The 17419-nt window shown below is 44.3% G+C and overlaps 1 protein-coding gene and 1 pseudogene across 2 annotated transcripts in view; both read left to right on the forward strand.

Moving 5' to 3' along the window:
- The window catches only part of kalrna (kalirin RhoGEF kinase a), a 667943-nt gene that overhangs the window by 552438 nt on the left and 98086 nt on the right, over positions 1-17419 (forward strand). The gene's annotated exons all lie outside the window — the stretch shown is intronic.
- Positions 6612-8884, forward strand: LOC137323424 (putative nuclease HARBI1; annotated as a pseudogene).

Genomic DNA, 17419 nt, shown 5'->3' on the forward strand with positions numbered 1-17419 from the left:
CATACACCACATTTCCTCAACTGACAAATCAGCGCTTCTCCATATTAAACATCACATAGGAATCAAGAACACAGAATATACTTTGAGTGAGGGACTCCACTGCTCACCACCAAGAGTGACTTGATATTGCCATCACTGACTGAGCTGTGTGAGTTGTGAAAGACCTAGCTGCTGAACTGGGACTGTGTCAGGTGGTGAAGGAGCCAACTGCAGCAGGGGCGAGAGAGAGGCCGTGATCGGCAGAAGGGAGGCCGAAGGCTTCCTTGTGGGCCAGGTGGAGCACTCCTGCTCCTCCTGGCCCACAACAGCACTCACCTTCTGGAGCCGGCCTTTTGCTGCCAGGTTTCCCGAACCCTGAGAAACCCGGCCGGCAACTGTTAAATTTAAACCAGGCTCCCAATTGCACTGTGGGAGCCTGATTTAAATATGTTAATAAAGTGTCCCACCTCTCCAAGATGGGACACTCGCACGGTTCGAAAACAGCCGCCATAAAAACGACAACTGGCACGTACGCAGCGGGTTGGGGATGTGTTCCCCATTTTGTAGGGTTTAACCCTCCCCCAGACTTCCTCCCACCCATCGGGGTTAATATCAAGGTCTTTGTGTTTGCAACAGTGTTCAAAATGTTAGAATGAGGAAAAAAGGTCAGAGACCTGTCATCTCAGACTTCTACTCTGTTTGCATATGACACTCTTTTTCCAGGATGGTGGGTGGAGGAAGTTTCTACTTGAAGCAGGCAGGAGTTTTACATCCCAAGAATAATTCTTTTTTAAAACTGCATGAGTTTCAACTTTGCTTGTCACTTTATCGGACTTGTGGGACACTTCTTCTTCTAGTCCTATTTAGCCTCCCTCCCTGACCTCCTGTTCTGTTACATTACTGAGTTGGTGCTACTTACTGCTCTCGTTGTCATGTTAATTGTATGATTTGTATCAGTTGGGGTTAATTGTGTTCAGGTGGTGGGTATCGATTGGCGATTCTCTTGGATCCATTTTATAGGAGAGCTTAGCTAGGGTTTGGGGTGTACAAGAGGAAATTCAGTGAATAAAGACCTGGAGGCAACTGAAGACCAGGCTCTAGTATTCTATCCTTCACCACCGGGCTATCCAATTTATAACATCTCAGTTTGAGAATTTCATTAAATATGCTTCCAGTTTCCATCCATTCCTCATGTTCCCTTCCTGGGCTTCTCTCTCTCTCTCTCTCTCTCTCTCTCTCTCTCTCCTTCGCTCCAGCTGTGGGAATACACTTTCCACAGAACTTATTACAAGCCCAAAAACTCCTGTTAGCTGGATAATATTTTTTTCCATCCCACTTCTCAATAAACTCCATCCTTTTCTCCCAGTTTCTCTATTATCATTGTATCTGCTCCAATGACTCCACCTTCAGCACCAGAGCTTCTGAAATGTCGTGTTTTTTACTCAGCTGAGAATTCCCCTTAGCTATAGTCAACAGGGCACTTGAGCATGTGTGCCCCATTTTCTGTGCCTCTGTTATCTTTCTCGACAACAACATGATTATCCTTGCCCTCACTGCCTCCGAATTCATCAGATTATTTTATCATAGAATCATAGAAAGTTACAGCACAGAAGGAGGCCATTCGGCCCATCGTGTCCGTGCTGGACGAAAAAGAGCTATCCAGCTTAATCCCACTTTCCAACATTTAGTCTGTAGCCCTGTAGGTTACGGCACTTCAAGTGCTCATCCAAGTACTTTTTAAATGAGTTGAGGGTTTCTGCCTCTACCACCCTTTCAGGTAATGAGTTCCAGATCCCCACCACCCTTCAGGTGAAAAAAATTCTCCTCAGCTCCCCTCTAATCCTTCTACCAATTACTTTAAATCTATGCCCCCTGGTCACTGACCCCTCTGCTAAGGGAAATATGTCCTCCCTATCCACTCTGTCTACACCTCAATTAAATCTCCCTTCAGCCTCTTTTGTCCAAAGAAAACAACCCCAGCCTATCCAATCTTTTCTCATAGCTAAAATTCTCCTTCACATCTTTCCTGTAACGTGGTGACCAGAACTGTATGCAGTACTTAAGCTGTGGCCTAACCAATGTTTTATACAGTCCTAGCATAACCACCCTGCTCTTATGTTCTATGCCTCGGCTAATAAAGAAAAGTATCCCACATGCCTTTTTAACCACCTTATCTACCTGTCCTGCTACCTTCAGGGATCTGTGGACGTGTACTCCAAGGTCCATTTGTTCCAAGGTCCATTTGTTCCTCTACACCTCTCAGTATCCTGCCATTTATTGTGTACTCCCTTGCCTTATTTGCCCTCCCCAAATGCATTACCTCACACTTCTCCGGATTTTCTGCCCACCTGACCAGTCCATTGATATCTTCCTGCAGTCTACAGCTTTCCTCCTCATTTTCAACCGCAAGGCCAATTTTTCTATTATCTACAAACTTCTTTATCTTGCCCCCCATATTTAAGTCCAAATCATTAATATATATTACGAAAAGCAAGGGACTTAGTACTGAGCCTTGCGGAACCACACGGGGAACAGCCTTCCAGTCCCAAAAACGCCCAGCAACCATTACACTTTTCCTGCCACAGAGCCAGTTTTGTTCCAACGAGCCACTTTCCATTGGATCCCATGGGCTTTTACTTTTTTGACCAGTCTGCCATGTGGGACCTTGTCAAAAGCCTTGCTAAAATCCATGTACACTATGTGGAAATGCATGAAGGGATACTTGACCATATTAATGTAGAAATGCATGAAGGGATACTTGACCATATTAACTCTTTATTAACTCACATAATAGGGTAGCTACAGCACACCGAGAAGCACAATTATGTAATTATGTTTAAGCCTTGGTATGTTGATAATTAAGCTAGCTGAGCGGGTGCTTAGTACCGTCTGGCCCCCCTAGCAGATAAGGGTATTGCTGACTACAAAAATATAATGAGAATACAGTTTCTTGAAAGGCCATGTGGCCTTGAGACTGACTTCAGCCCTACTGATAACCAGGACGGAAATGTGGGGAGGATGAGAATGCTCAGGCCTACGTGCCAAAGTAATAAAGGGCTATGGATGTTCGGGGGGGCAGGCTCACTACTTGATTGACCAACTACCTGAGCCAATAAAGAATGTATGTGTACGCCCATATTCTGTAGCAGATGGGTGTTTTTATTGAACTGTATAAACATGAGCTGTTTCACTGACTTGAGGAAGCTGTACCTTCAACCATTGTTTGGAGGTGCTCTTCCCTTGTATACAAGTTAAAATAAAATTTTCTCTTTGTAATACTGGTTTGGGTGTTAGTGCATTGGTATAGTGTTAAGTTTCGACAACTACATCAAACGCATGACCCTCATCGACCCTCCTTGTTACCTGCTCAAAAAATTCAATCAAGTTCGTCAGACATGACCTTCCTGTAACAAATCCATGCTGACTGTCCTTGATTAACCCATGTCTTTCTATATGACGATTTATGCTGTCCCTCAGAATTGATTCCAATAATTTGCCCCCCACCGAGGTTAGACTGACTGGCCTGTAATCACTCGATCTATCTCTTTATCCCTTTTTAAACAACGGTACAACATTAGCAGTCCTCCAATCTTCCGGCACCTTGCCTGTAGCCAGGGAGGATTGGAAAATGATGGTCAGAGCCTCCACTATTTCCTCCCTTGCTTCTCTTAACAGCCTGGGATACATTTCATCGGGTCTGGTGATTTATCTACTTTCAAAGATGCTAAACCCCTGAATACTTCCTCTCTCACTGTTTATCTCATCCAATATTTCACACTCCTCCTCCTCCTTAACTACAATCTCTGCATTGTCCCCCTCTCTTGTGAAAACAGACGCAAAGTATTCATTAAGAACCATACCCACATCTTCCACCTTCACACATAGGTTACCTTTTTGGTCTCTAATAGGCCCTACTCTTTCCTTACTTATCCTCTTGCTCTTTATGTATTTGTAAAAATTTTGGGGTTTTCCTTAATTTTACTTGCCAGTATTTTTTTGTGCCTTCTCTTTGCTTTCCTAATTTCCTTTTTAATTTCACCCCTGCACTTTCCATACTCCTCATGGCTTTCTGCAGTATTGAGCTCTTGGAGTCTGACATAAGTTTCCTTTTTTTGCCTTATCTTACCCTGTATGCTCCTTGTCTTCCAGGGGGCTCTAGATTTGGCAGTCCCACCTTTTTTTCTTTGTGGGAACATGTTTACTCTGAACCCCTTGAATCTCCCCTTTGAATGCCTCCCACTGCTCTGACACTGATTTACCTTCAAGTAGCTGTTTCAAACCAACGTAAGAAATAGGAGCAGGAGTAGGCCACACGGCCCCTCGATCATGGCTGATCTTCGACCTCAACTCCACTTTCCTGCTCGATCCCCATATCCCTTGATTCCCCTAGAGTCCAGAAATCTGTCTATCTCAGCCATGAATATATCTACCGACTCAGCATCCACAGCCCTCTGGGGTAGAGAATTCCAAAGAATCACAACCCTCTGAGCGAAGAGATTCCTCCTCATCTCAGTCTTAAATGGCCGACCCCTTATCCTGCGACTACGCCCCCTAGTTCTAGACTCTCCATCCATGGGAAACAACCTCTCTACATCTACCCTGTCAAGCCCCCTCATAATCTTATGTTTCAATTCGATCACCTCTCATCTAAACTCCAGAGTATAGGCCCATTCTACTCATTCTTTCCTCATAGGACAACCCTCTCATCCCAGGAATTAATCTAGTGAACCTCCGCCGCACCACCTCTAAGGCAAGCATATCCTTCCTTAGATAGGAGACGAAAAGTGTACACAGTACTCCAGGTGAGTTCTCACCAAGCCCTGTACAATTGTAGTAAGACTTCCTTACTCTTGTACTCCAACCCCCTTGCAATAAAGGCCAACATTCCATTTGCTTTCCTAATTGCTTGTTGTACCTGCATGCTAACTTTTTGTGTTTCTTGTATGAGGACACCCAAGTCTCTCTGAACACCAACATTTAATAGTTTCTCACCACTTAAAAAATATTCTGTTTTTCTATTCTTCCTACCAAAGTGAATAACCTCACATTTCCCCACATTATACTCTAGCTGCCACCTTCTTGCCCACTCACTTAACCTGTCTATGTCCGTTTGCAGACTCTTTGTGTCCTCCTCACAGCTTACTTTCCCACCCAGCTTTGTATCGTCAGCAAACTTGGATACATTACACTCAGTCCCTTCATCTAAATCATTAATGTAGATTGTAAATAGCTGAGGCCCAAGCACCGATCCTTGCGGCACCCCACTAGTTACAGCCTGCCAGCCTGAAAATGACCCGTTTATCCCTACCCTCTTTTCTGTCTGTTAATCAATCCTCTATCCTTGCTAATATGTTACCCCCAACCCCATGAGCCCCTATCTTGTGTAACAACCTTTTATGTGGCACCTTATCAAATGCCAGTCCACTTTTGCTAAATCACGTCTCAGCTTAGTAAAATTGGCCTTTCCCCAATTTAGAACTTTTACTCCTGTTCTATCTTTGTCCTTTTCCACAACTATGCTAAATGTAACTGAATTATGATCACTACCAGCAAAATGCTCTCCCAGTGATACTCCTTCCAACTGCTCAGCTTCATTCCATAAAACTAAATCTAGAACTGCCCCCCCACTCCCCCCCGACTTGTTGGGCTTGCTATGTACCAGCTAAAAAAGTTCTCCTCAATGCAATTTAAGAATTTTCTGTCATTTCTCTTGTTTACAACATGATTCCACTTCCAAGCTCATCTTCTCACTCCCCTCTTCACTTTGCATAGAAACTGTTCCCTCTGGGATCTACTTATACTTCCACCATCGTGACTGCCAGCTGTCTTTCCATTGGCATGTCCTCGTGCAATCATAGCAGATGCAACATTTGTTTGTTTCACTTTTCTAACACCTTTGTCTAGGGCCCCAAACATCTTTCCTTGCAAGACAGATTTATAAATGTTTTTCCTCCAGTCTAGTCTACTGTATTCACTGGTCATAATTGGGGAGACCAAACACAGATTAGATGACCGCTTTGCCAAACACCACCTTTCTGTCCACATGTGTGATCTTGACCTCCTTGTTGGTCACAACTTCAACTTTCCCTCTCATTTCCAAAAAATTTTTTTTAAAAACTTACCGTTGCCATCCATGTAAGGATTGCTGGTTAGGCTGTTCCAAGCCTAGCGCCAATGGGTGAAGCGTGTGTGGCCCACGCACCATCCAACTTTACCTGAAAATTGCATCAGGATCCTATGCATGTCATAGGACCTCGATTTGCATGCACCTGCCTGAAACAGGTGGGCATACTGGCTGCTCATTTCCCGTAGTAGCTGGAAATGGTGCCGGGCATTTCAAGAGCAGAAATGGGGCGGTAAGTTCAGTGTTGAGATTTTCAGAGTGCTACTGCCCCATTCCCGTCTGGTGGTGGCACTCAAAATCATTTTTCAGGCGCAAAAAGGGCGCCTAAGCGTCCAATATGGTGGGCGGGGTGCACTTGCTCATTATGCGTCAGAAGTGTGCTGCCCGCCATATTAATAAAGACAGAAACAAGCGTCATGCCCTTTACATATGCAAATAGGGGGCCTGTCGCAACATTAGGCTGCCCTGAACATAGCCGGCTGGCTACATTCAGGAAAACGTGGTCGACATGCAGCCTAACCAGCAGTCAGTAAAGGGATGGCTGGAGGTCGCCACCAAAAAGGTAAGTTCTGCTTCCTGTAGTGGGACTGTAATAAAAATGTATTAGGTATTACTATGCCTAGATCATTATAGAGAAATACATTGCAATAGTAAATACACTTCAAAAGCACTTATTTGACTGTGAAGAGTTTTGGGACATCCTGAAAGGTGCTCTTAAAAATGCAAGCTCTTTCTTTCTTAAGGTGTCATATCAATAATTTAAATTTGTTAATTCATGTATGCTGTTTTTCCTCTAAAATGTTATATTTGACACTACAAAAGTTAGCAAAAGCATGAGTCAGTAATCTTCTTTATACAGTATGATGCACGTGAGCAGTTTGGGATGTGTTTTTGCACTGTGGTATTTGGCTCACAATTGTAGTGATCAAACTCTTGGCTGTTGGTATGCAATTGCTCTGATCTCAGCTGAAAATTGTCTTCCAGCCAGATTAGTTTCAAATGTTACTCACGTAGCAAGAGTTTGTATTAAAATTTTGAACATTTTTCCCCAAACGCAAACTGAGAACAGCAGTATTGAGTTTACATTACTGGAAAGTCCAGCTTTCATTCTGGTATTAAAATGACTATGTCCTTTTGGGCCATCTTTGTTCTATTCACTATATATCTACAGTACTTTTTCAAGCTGCAGTTGTGCAAAGTAGGTTGGGCATGTTAAAGAATTGCGAAGTAAAAAAGGGTCAAATTACTTGGATTACTTTATCTGAACACAAGATTTATCCTTGCAGAGATGTACTGATTCTTCCCCTGTGTATAAGTTAAGTTTCAAAATTGGATGCTTTACAAGAATGAATGTTCCAGGAAGAATGTAATATGTAAAAGGAAAGTGCTTCCATACTTAAGAAATTACTAGCAGAGTGTAAGATCACTGAATAACCTCCTGGGTCAAGAATTGTAATTATTGAAACATTGAGTACAGAATATGGAAGAATAGAAGCTTGAAGTTTGTTTTAAGGAGTGCTTTGATTTAATATGTGTAGGTCTTGCCAGTACTTCACCTAGACACTGACTGTCTGCGGGCTATTCAATTCTGGGAGCATCCAAACTTGTTCCTGTCTTTCCCTAAAATCTAACAAGCAATAAAAACTGATTTGTGCTGCACGGTTCTGAATGATGGCCTCGTCCGCTTTTATTGGAAATGACTTTGGAGAAAGTGTGGGATTGCGCATGGGCATATCTATGCCAACCTTTATGGAGGAAGAGGAGGAACAGTAGCACATGGAGGCGAGGAGAATAAGGCAGAAGACCAGCTCACTAGGTACTCCCCTCGACCCTGATTCTATCAGCAGCACAAGTCCTTCGAGGACCTCTGGGAGGATGTGATTGTCCAAGGCTGCGATTGCACATCTGTATGACCTTTGTGAAGATCTTCAGCACCACTGCACTGCCAGAACAGCTGTCTGTCATTATGGAAGTGAATTATTTTGGCACCAGATCCTTTCAAGGTGCCACAGGAGATCTGTGCAACATCAGCCAAGAAGCGGTCATGACAGCCATTTGACAGATCACGGATATGCTCTTCAACAGAACTGCAGTGCTCATCCACTTCAGCGTGACAGGCAGGTGGCAGAGGGAGAGATCCAAGGAGTTCTACCATATTGCTGCGCAGGGTATCATAGATGCCATATATGTAGCATTGAAAGCGACAGCAGAATCGCCGCTACCTTTTGTGAACAGGTAGGAGTTCTATTCACTAAATGTTTACATGGTCTGCAGTGCCAACCAGAAGATCTTGCATGTGAATGCCAGCCGTGTAGGCTTTCAATCTACATTACTCAGCACTGCCTGAACTCTTCCAGGAGGACAATCATGTACAAGGATGGCTTATTGGAGATGAAGCATGCCACCTATAGCTATGGCTCATGACTCCACTGAGGCAACCTGGATCACAGGCAGAGTGCATACAGCCAGGCCCACTCAGCGACAAGACTTGTGGTGGAGAGGATCATAGGACTATTGAAGAACATATTTCTCTGCCTGGAAAAATATGGTGAAGTCCTGCAGTACATGCCCCAAAGAGTCATGAGGATCATCATAGCATGCTGTACTGTGCACAATTTAGTAAAGCCATCAATTCAGTTTTGACAAAGAGAGCTAGTTTTGCCCAAGGAAAGGAAGCTGCAGGCCCTAACAATTCTGGATGATGAACAGTCAGCGAGATCATCTCTGGCTGCTTCAAGAGACCTCCAAAATCAGATTGTGCAGGAGGTGTTCAACCACTGATCGGCTGCAGCGGCATACCCCTCCCTCACCTCCTTCTCTGCCAGTTGCCAAGAAAGTGATCATCCCTGAAACCTTAGCACATGATTGAACTGCCCTCTGCCCAGCAGGACTGTGCCAATATTCATCACCTGAGCATGAATATCCACACCAGCTGAATGCCCCCTTCCCTGATTGACTTTAATGTCCATGAATTACAAAGTACAATATCAGTGCAAAATGTACAGTCAGAAAATCATGTTTTCAAGTTGAAACAAACGATACACTTCCTATCCCATCATCTGTTCTAAGTGCCACCTGAGAGCCAGGCTAGCAGGAGATGGGTGGCTCCACATTCTGTACAGAAGGGTCGTGGGACTGAGAAGGCCCTCGACTAGCGCAGCTGGCTCCTATTAGTGAGCCACTGCTGGCCGCAACTCTGGAGGGAGCTCCAGGCCAGCCTGGTCTCGGATGTCACCATCCACAGACATGGTGCTCTAAGGGGGACTGCTGGAGTCCTGGCACATGCTGCTGTCCTGAGAGATGGATTTCAGCCATTGCCATTCCACTGGGCTCGGGATCTTCAGCCCCAATGATCAGCGACATGACTGGTCTGATGGCAGCAATGAGATCCGTGAAGCCCTGAGATACAGCATTGGCAACGGTGGAGAAGCTGCGATCCATGCTGCAGTCAGTCTGTCTCCATGGCCTGCAGAGCTGCAGTCTGTGCTTCCATGGTGGTGGGAGACTCCGACTATTCCCCGGCTGCCTCTCATCTAGGGATTTGCTGCAGATATCAATGCCTTTGCCATTTTCTGCATTAGTACCTGCAGGAAGACAAGACTTCAGAGATGTTGGGGCAAATGAGACTCAACAGTCACACCTGCCACATCCTGGAAGATTGTCTTCAGTGCCTGCACCGAAGTATGATGTTCCTCAAACATCTTTCTTTGTGAAGCGAGTGCCCATGAGTTCTGGGTCCCACGACTCTGAAGCCTTCCCCTCAACTTCTGCTGGAAAGAGAGTACATCCTCACCCACTTTCCACACCTCCTGCTTCCCGACACTAGATGATTCTGGTGGCGGCACTTCCTCAAGTGCACTATCTACAGTCCCCCCCCCCCCCCCCCCCCCGCAGTGGAACTCCCTGGACTGGTGCCTGGAAGAGAGGAAGCAACTTTCATGGGTGACAGACTGGAGTGGGGATGGTCAGGAATGAGATAGACAGGGTGAAATCAGTATACTGGCTGTGTGGTTTGGCCTGCTGTCTGCTCCTCTTCTTCTCTGGAACGTCCACCTTCCCCATTGCTGGGCTCCATTCACCACCTCCTGTTCCTCAGTCTCCTTTTCTCCCATTGGAAGCTTATGTGGCTGTGGTACATCTGCAAAAAGAGTGGCAGAAGGAGTGAACATGACCCCCATGGGATGAAAGAGAGATGAGAAAGAGGATGGAAGGGGTGTGTGTGTGTGTAGTTATACTACAGGCTGCCAGGGTGAGATCGTAATTGTTGAGGTATTCACCTGGCATTGGCAATATTCCTTGGCATCAGCGACAGCAGTGGGGCCGTGCATGCCCAGAATGTCCGTGACCTTCTCTTTGACGGGGGCCAGGAATCTGCAGCTAGGGATATTCTCACCGGTACTGAGCCTCTGCCAGGCATTGTATGCCAATTTCTCCTGCAACGAGATAATTAATGAGGATTAGCCTTGCAGATAAGGAGTGTATGGCAAGATAATGGGAGAGTTAAGGTAAGAGAGGTGTGGGTTTGAGTATGTCCGACAAAGGTGTTTTCGGGTTGTGTAAGGCAGTTGCTGTGTGTTTTTAGAGGTGTGTGGCCATATTGTGGGATATGGAGTTGTAGGTGCCCTTAAACAGAGTACAGTGTGAAGGGCTAGTAGTGTGAGTGTTGCTTTAAAAGAGGGTGGGCAAGGAAGGAAGGGTCAGAGTTCTTGGACCTCACCTTGCCTGCCCTGGTCAAGCCTTTGAACTTCTTCCTGCATTGCTGTGCAATCTTCAGTGTGAGGGAGTTGGAATTGAGTGCCAGGGCTAACTCCCTCCAAGTAGCAAGGCTGACACTCCTGGAGGGCTTGTTGCCTGACAGCTTAGAAGTCTTTCCCTCCTGTCTTCCATCTCTTCCAGGAGGGCTTGCAGTTCTTCCTGTGAAGAATTCACAACGCTTTGGGCGAGATGCTGCCCAGTCCCACTGGGACAGCTGGCCTGTGACTGCTCCTGATTCTGGCAACAGGCACTCCAGATGAAGATGGGAGATTCCCTATGTGAATAAAATACAAAGGCGCCGAGGTAAAAAATTCTGCCTCCCCTTGCTGTCTCCAAGCCCTATAATGAAGACTGCCGTCTTTACAGAGGCTATGTCACTTCTGCACTGAAGTTTCCTGGGGCCTAAGCTGCTCTTCTAGAATGAAATTACATTAGAATTTTCACTTCTTTATATGGAAATTAACTCACCAAGGAAACTTTGTGTAGCTGCCTCGACCGGTGAACAGCGTAACTTTCTGGCGTAACAACGGCGCAATGGTCATTGAGGAAATTCAGGGAATTAGTTGCTGAAATACAATATTCAAAATGAGTGCATGGAACTATAAAGAATTTAATACATTAGTTTGCCTTTTTTGGCATTGGATCTGTTTCACATGTGAAACTGACTTGATTTGTTTAGTATTCAAGCAATATGATGCGATTTCAATCTATTCACGTATACTCTGATCTGTTTCTGTCCCCTGCCATAGACCAGTTTTTACTTGAAATTTGTAGATTCCCTGATCAGCTGACAAGATTTTTTGGGGGGCAGGGTGGTGAGAGGACACAGAAAGACACATTCAATGTTAGCTACACTTAATTATTATTAATTTTAAGAAGTATAAACAAAGAAACTGCTCAAAGGTTTTGAGACACAATCATGTTTTAAATATCCCTTGGAATGTCACTATGAAGTGCAGAAGAACAACCAAATCAGACCAAAAAACTTGGAAGATGAAAGGCAGGGAAACACAAGGAAGACATTAAATAGGAATTTATACAGAAATCTATTTGACCCCATTCACATCTAAATCTTGAGCACTGAAGTCTGGTGTAGCAGGACTGTGTAGCTCTCTGAAGTGTTACTTCAGCAGCAGCTGTCCACAGAAAAACTCCACTCTTTTAAATTGGGCGCTCGTGTTGTCCCCTAAAATCGTAACATTGAACAAATGTTGAGTTAAGTACTTTATCCAGTCTCCCTAGTAACAGGCATAATTACTCAACCAGCCACAACTGCAATAAAAGTGCCTAACACTTTTTTCTGTTTCATTTTAAAAACTCTTATCAGAATGTTGAGAGAATGAATAAAAAATTGTTTGAGGTGCATTTTATGGATTGATTTTGATTATGTCCATTCTGGATAAAAACAAAAAAACACATTCTTCCCCTCTGTTATCCTTCTTGGATAGATTGGGGAGCTTCATTAAAAGGCATGACAGTGGATAGGCAATGACTAACATTTAAGGAATGAATGCATGAATTGCAACAATTATACATTCCTTTCTGGCGCAAAAACACAAAAGGAAAAACGGCCCAACCATGGCTAACAAAAGAAATTAAGGATAGTATTAGATCCAAAGAGGAGTCATATAAAGTTGCCAGAAAAAGTAGCAAGCCTGAAGATTGGGAGCAGTTTAGAATTCAGCAAAAAAGGACCAAGAGATTGATTAAGGGGAAAAATAGAGTATGAGTAAACTTGCAAGGAACATAAAAGCTTCTACAAGTATGTAAAAAGAAAAAGATTAGTGAAGACAAATGTAGGTCCCTTACAGTCAGAACCGGGAGAATTTATAATGAGGAACAGGGAAATGGCAGAGCAATTATACAAATACTTTGGTTCTGTCTTCACGGAAAAGGACACAAATAACTTCCCAGAAATGCTAGGGAACCAAGGGACTAGTGAGAAGGAGGAATTAAAGGAAATTAGTATTAGTAAAAAAAATAGTGCTGGAGAAATTAATGAGACTGAAAGCCTATAAATCTCCAGGACCTGATAATCTGCATCCCAGAGTACTAAAAGAGGTAGCCATGGAAATAGTGGATGCATTGGTTATCATCTTCCAAAATTCTATAGCTTATGGAACAGTTCCTACAGATTGGTGGGTGGCAAATGTGACCCCACTATTTTAAAAAGGAGGGAGAGAGAAAACAGGGAACTACAGACCGGTTAGCCTAACACCAGTAGAAGGGAAAATGCTAGAGCCTATTATAAAGGATGTGATAACAGGACATTTAGAAAATATCAACAGGATTAGACAAAGTCAGCATGGATTTATGAAAGGGAAATCGTGTTTGACAAACCTACTGGAGTTTTTTGAGGATATAACTGATAGAATAGATAAGAGAACCAGTGGATGGTGGGGTATTTGGATTTTCAGAAGGCCTTTGCTAAAGTCCCACATAAGAGGTTAGTGTGCAAAATTAAAGCACATGGGATTGGGGGTAATATACTGGTATGGATTGAAAATTGGTTAACAGACAGGAAACAGAGAGTAGGAATAAATGGGTCTTTTTTGGGGTGGCAGGCAGTGACTAGTGGGGTACCGCAGGGATCAGTGCTTGGGCCCCAGCTATTCACAATATATGTCAATGATTTGGATGAGGGAACCAAATGTAATATTTCCAAGTTTGCGGACGACACAAAACTAGGTGGGATTGTGAGTTGTAAGGAGGATGCAAAGAGGCTTCAAGGCAAGTTAGACAAGTTGAGTGAGTGGGCAAATACATGGAAGATGCAGTATAATGTGAAGTTATCCACTTCGGAAGGAAAAACAGAAAGGCAGAGTATTATTTAAATGGTGATAGATTGGGGAATGTTGATGTACAAAGGGACCTGGGTGTCCTTGTACACCAGTCACTGAAAGCAAACACGCAGGGGCAGCAAGCAGTTAGAAAGACAAATGGTATGTTGGCCTTCATTGCAAGAGGATTTGAGCACAGGAGCAAGGATGTCTTGCTGCAGTTATACAGGGCCTTGGTGAGACCACACCTGGAGTATTGTATGCAGTTTTGGTCTCCTCACCTAATAGAGAGGATATACTTGCCATAGAGGGAGTGCAGTGAAGGTTTACCAGACTGATCCCTGGGATGGCAGGACTGTCATATGACGAGAGATTGGGTCGACTCGGCCTGTATTCACTTGAGTTTAGAGGAATGAGAGGGGATCTCATTGAAACGTATAAAATTATGACAGGGCTTTTTTTTTCATTCGTTCATGGGATGTGGGCTTCGATGGCGGGGCCAGCATTTATTCCCATCCCTAATTGCCCTTGAGAAGGTGGTGGTGAGCCGCCTTCTTGAATCGCTGCAGTCCGTGTGGTGAAGGTTCTCTCACAGTGCTGTTAGGAAGGGAGTTCCAGGATTTTGACCCAGCGATGAAGGAACGGCAATATATTTCCAAGACGGGATGGTGTGTGACTTGGAGGGGAACGTGCAGGTGGTGTTGTTCCCATGTACCTGCTGCCCTTGTCCTTCTAGGTGGTAGAGGTCGCGGGTTTGTGAGGTGCTGTCGAAGAAGCCTTGGCGAATTGCTGCAGTGCATCCTGTGGATGGTCCACACTGCAGCCACAGTGCGCCGGTGGTGAAGGGAGTGAATGTTTAGGGTGGTGGATGGGGTGCCAATCAAGCGGGCTGCTTTATCTTGGGTGGTGTCGAGCTTCTTGAGTGTTGTTGGAGCTGTACTCATCCAGGCAAGTGGAGAGTATTCCATCACAATCCTGACTTGTGCCTTGTACATGGTGGAAAGGCTTTGGGGAGTCAGGTGGTGAGTCATTCACCGCAGAATACCCAGCCTCTAACCTGCTCTTGTAGCCACAGTATTTATATGGCTGGTCCAGTTAAGTTTCTGGTCAATGGTGACCCCCAGGATGTTGATGGTGGGGGATTCAGCGATGGTAATGCCGTTGAATGTCAAGGGGAGGTGGTTAGACTCTCTCTTGTTGGAGATGGTCATTGCCTGGCACTTGCTGGACAGACTGGATGCAGGGAGGATGTTTCCCCTGGCTGGGGGTTCTAGAATGAGGGGTCACGGTCTGGGGATACGGGGTAGGACATTTAGGACTGAGGTGAGGAGAAATTTCTTCACTCTCAGGGTGGTGAACCTGTGGAATTCTCTACCACAGAAGGCTGTGGAGGCCATGTCACTGAATATATTTAAGTAGGAGATGGATAGATTTCTAGACACAGAAGGCATCTAAGGGTATGGGGAGAGAGCGGGAAAATGGTATTGAGATAGAGCATCAGGCATGATCATATTGAATGGCGGAGCAGGCTCGAAGGGCCGAATGGCCTGCTCCTGCTCCTATTTTCTATGTTTCTGTTTATCTCTACATTTATGCACAATGATTGAATAAGGATAACTGAGGGGAAGAAAATGTTTCAAGATTTTTTTAATCAGCTTAAAACCTACAGCTTCATTTTATTTTTTTAGGAGCAACTTTTCAAATGAGCTTTGAAACAAATATTGTGGCTTTTTTACTTTATCAGTTCTTTGAATGATTTGAGATAAGTCTTGTTATATTTCAGTCTATATATCCACAAAACTAAAGTCTTACATACAGCACTTCATACATTAAATGTGTAGGGTGGCACATTAAATATGCCTAGAGCACAAAGTGTCATGTTTTTCTGATTTAGTTCAAATCAGGAACTTAATCATACTATTTCACCTGAATAATAAATGAGAAAAGTTCCCAAAGAGAAGCTACCACCTCAAATGTTACAATTTGAATGAAGTATCATTGTTTTCTTTTCAAAGTGGTTCCAGCCACCATCTTGATTTCTGGCCCAGCTGAGTGTGTGGCCATATAAATAACGATAGAAGAAACACGCAATAATTTGTGCTAAAATTGTTATTTAATGAGTTAGTTGTCAGAAATGTAGCTGAGTTTTGTGTCCAGCTCCTGTCATCACATTCTATGTGTGTGTGAGAGAAGCATCATGGGAATTGTCATTTTCACCCTGTTCCTCTAGAACTAGAATACAAAGGGTACACTGTGATACTCTGTGTTATATGACAAGCAGACAGAAAATTAATGGTACTGTGGTGCCTAACTGTTGTCTTCTGCTTCCTGGCACCAGCTGCCATGCCTGCTGCACGAGGAGCTAATGGGGTGCTGGTAATCAGTCCCAGAAGCTGTGACCCTTCATTCCATCGTGTCTTGCAGTAGGGCTTGCTGGGCAGTAAAGCTGCCTTTCCTTGGTCTGTAATCAATAGTCACTAGTTTTGCACAGTTATCATCTGCTTTAGCCTTCCCAGTGCTCTCTCAATTGTTTAAATGCCTCCTAATTGCAGTTTCCAGCTGAGTATGATGATGCCTGCTTGATTGGCACCCCATCCACCACCCTAAACATTCACTCCCTTCACCACCGGCGCACTATGGCTGCAGTGTGTACCATCCACAGGATGCACTGCAGCAACTTGTCAAGGCTTCTTCGACAGCACCTCCCAAACCTGTTCCTTCATCGTCGCTGAGTCAAAATCCTGGAACTCCCTATCTAACAGCACTGTGGGAAAACTTTCACCACACAGACTGCAGCGGTTCAAGAAGGCGGCTCACCACCACCTTCTCAAGGGCAATTAGGGATGGGCAATAAATGCTGGCCTTGCCAGCAATGCCCACATCCCATGAACGAATTTTTTAAAAAAGCCCTGTCAATTTTATATGTTTCAATGAGATCCCCTCTCATTCCTCTACAAAAAAAATTGATTCCTACATTTCATTGGCTGGGCCATTTTGTAGGAGTTAAAGCTTACTTTTTAACCCACTTACTGAAAACTGGAAAATTTGTGGTACACTGCATTCTTTGTAACAATCAAAAACTAAATGTAACCTTCAGTTAACCTCCTAGCCCCCGGAGATTTTTGTTAGGCAAGGATATTAAGGGTTACGGAACCATGGCGGGTAGATGGAGTTGAGATACAAATTAGCCATGATTTAATTGCATGGCAGAACAGGCTGGAGGGACTGAATGGCCTGCTGCTGTTCCTATGTTCCTAATAGTGCATGAACAGGTCACAATTTATGGGATCAATTGCCAGAACCCCAGAAGCTCCTGGTGCAGCAGGCATGGGAGCTGTTGTCAACCCAAGGAGCTCACTGACCACCACAATCCCAACAGGCTGCCAGTGAAACCCTGCCAGCACACTTGGAAGGGAATCACTTCAGAATAGTAGGTTACACATTTTAAATATAAATTTAAACTACTTATTACAGTATCTAAAGATTTGACCTAACATTGTTTGCTATGCAACAGTGATTTAGTTTGAGAAAATTACATTAAACCTTCCAGTTTTGATTTCTATTTCTCCCCTCCTTTTTGGTTCTTGACCTCCACCCAACCCCACCCAACCATACCATTCTCCAGGCTTAAAGGTGGGTAAACTGGACCTTCTGCAGCAAGAAGTAAGAGTTGAGTGGGAGTCTTCCTAAATGACTATTCCACTTTTCTTTTCTTTTCTTTCCTTTCCAATGGAAGGTGCTTGGCCCTTCTCATTGCATCCCATGGCTAAGACCAAGAACT

The sequence above is a fragment of the Heptranchias perlo genome, chromosome 7, assembly GCF_035084215.1.
Source record: "Heptranchias perlo isolate sHepPer1 chromosome 7, sHepPer1.hap1, whole genome shotgun sequence".
Classification (NCBI taxonomy): Eukaryota; Metazoa; Chordata; class Chondrichthyes; order Hexanchiformes; family Hexanchidae; genus Heptranchias; species Heptranchias perlo.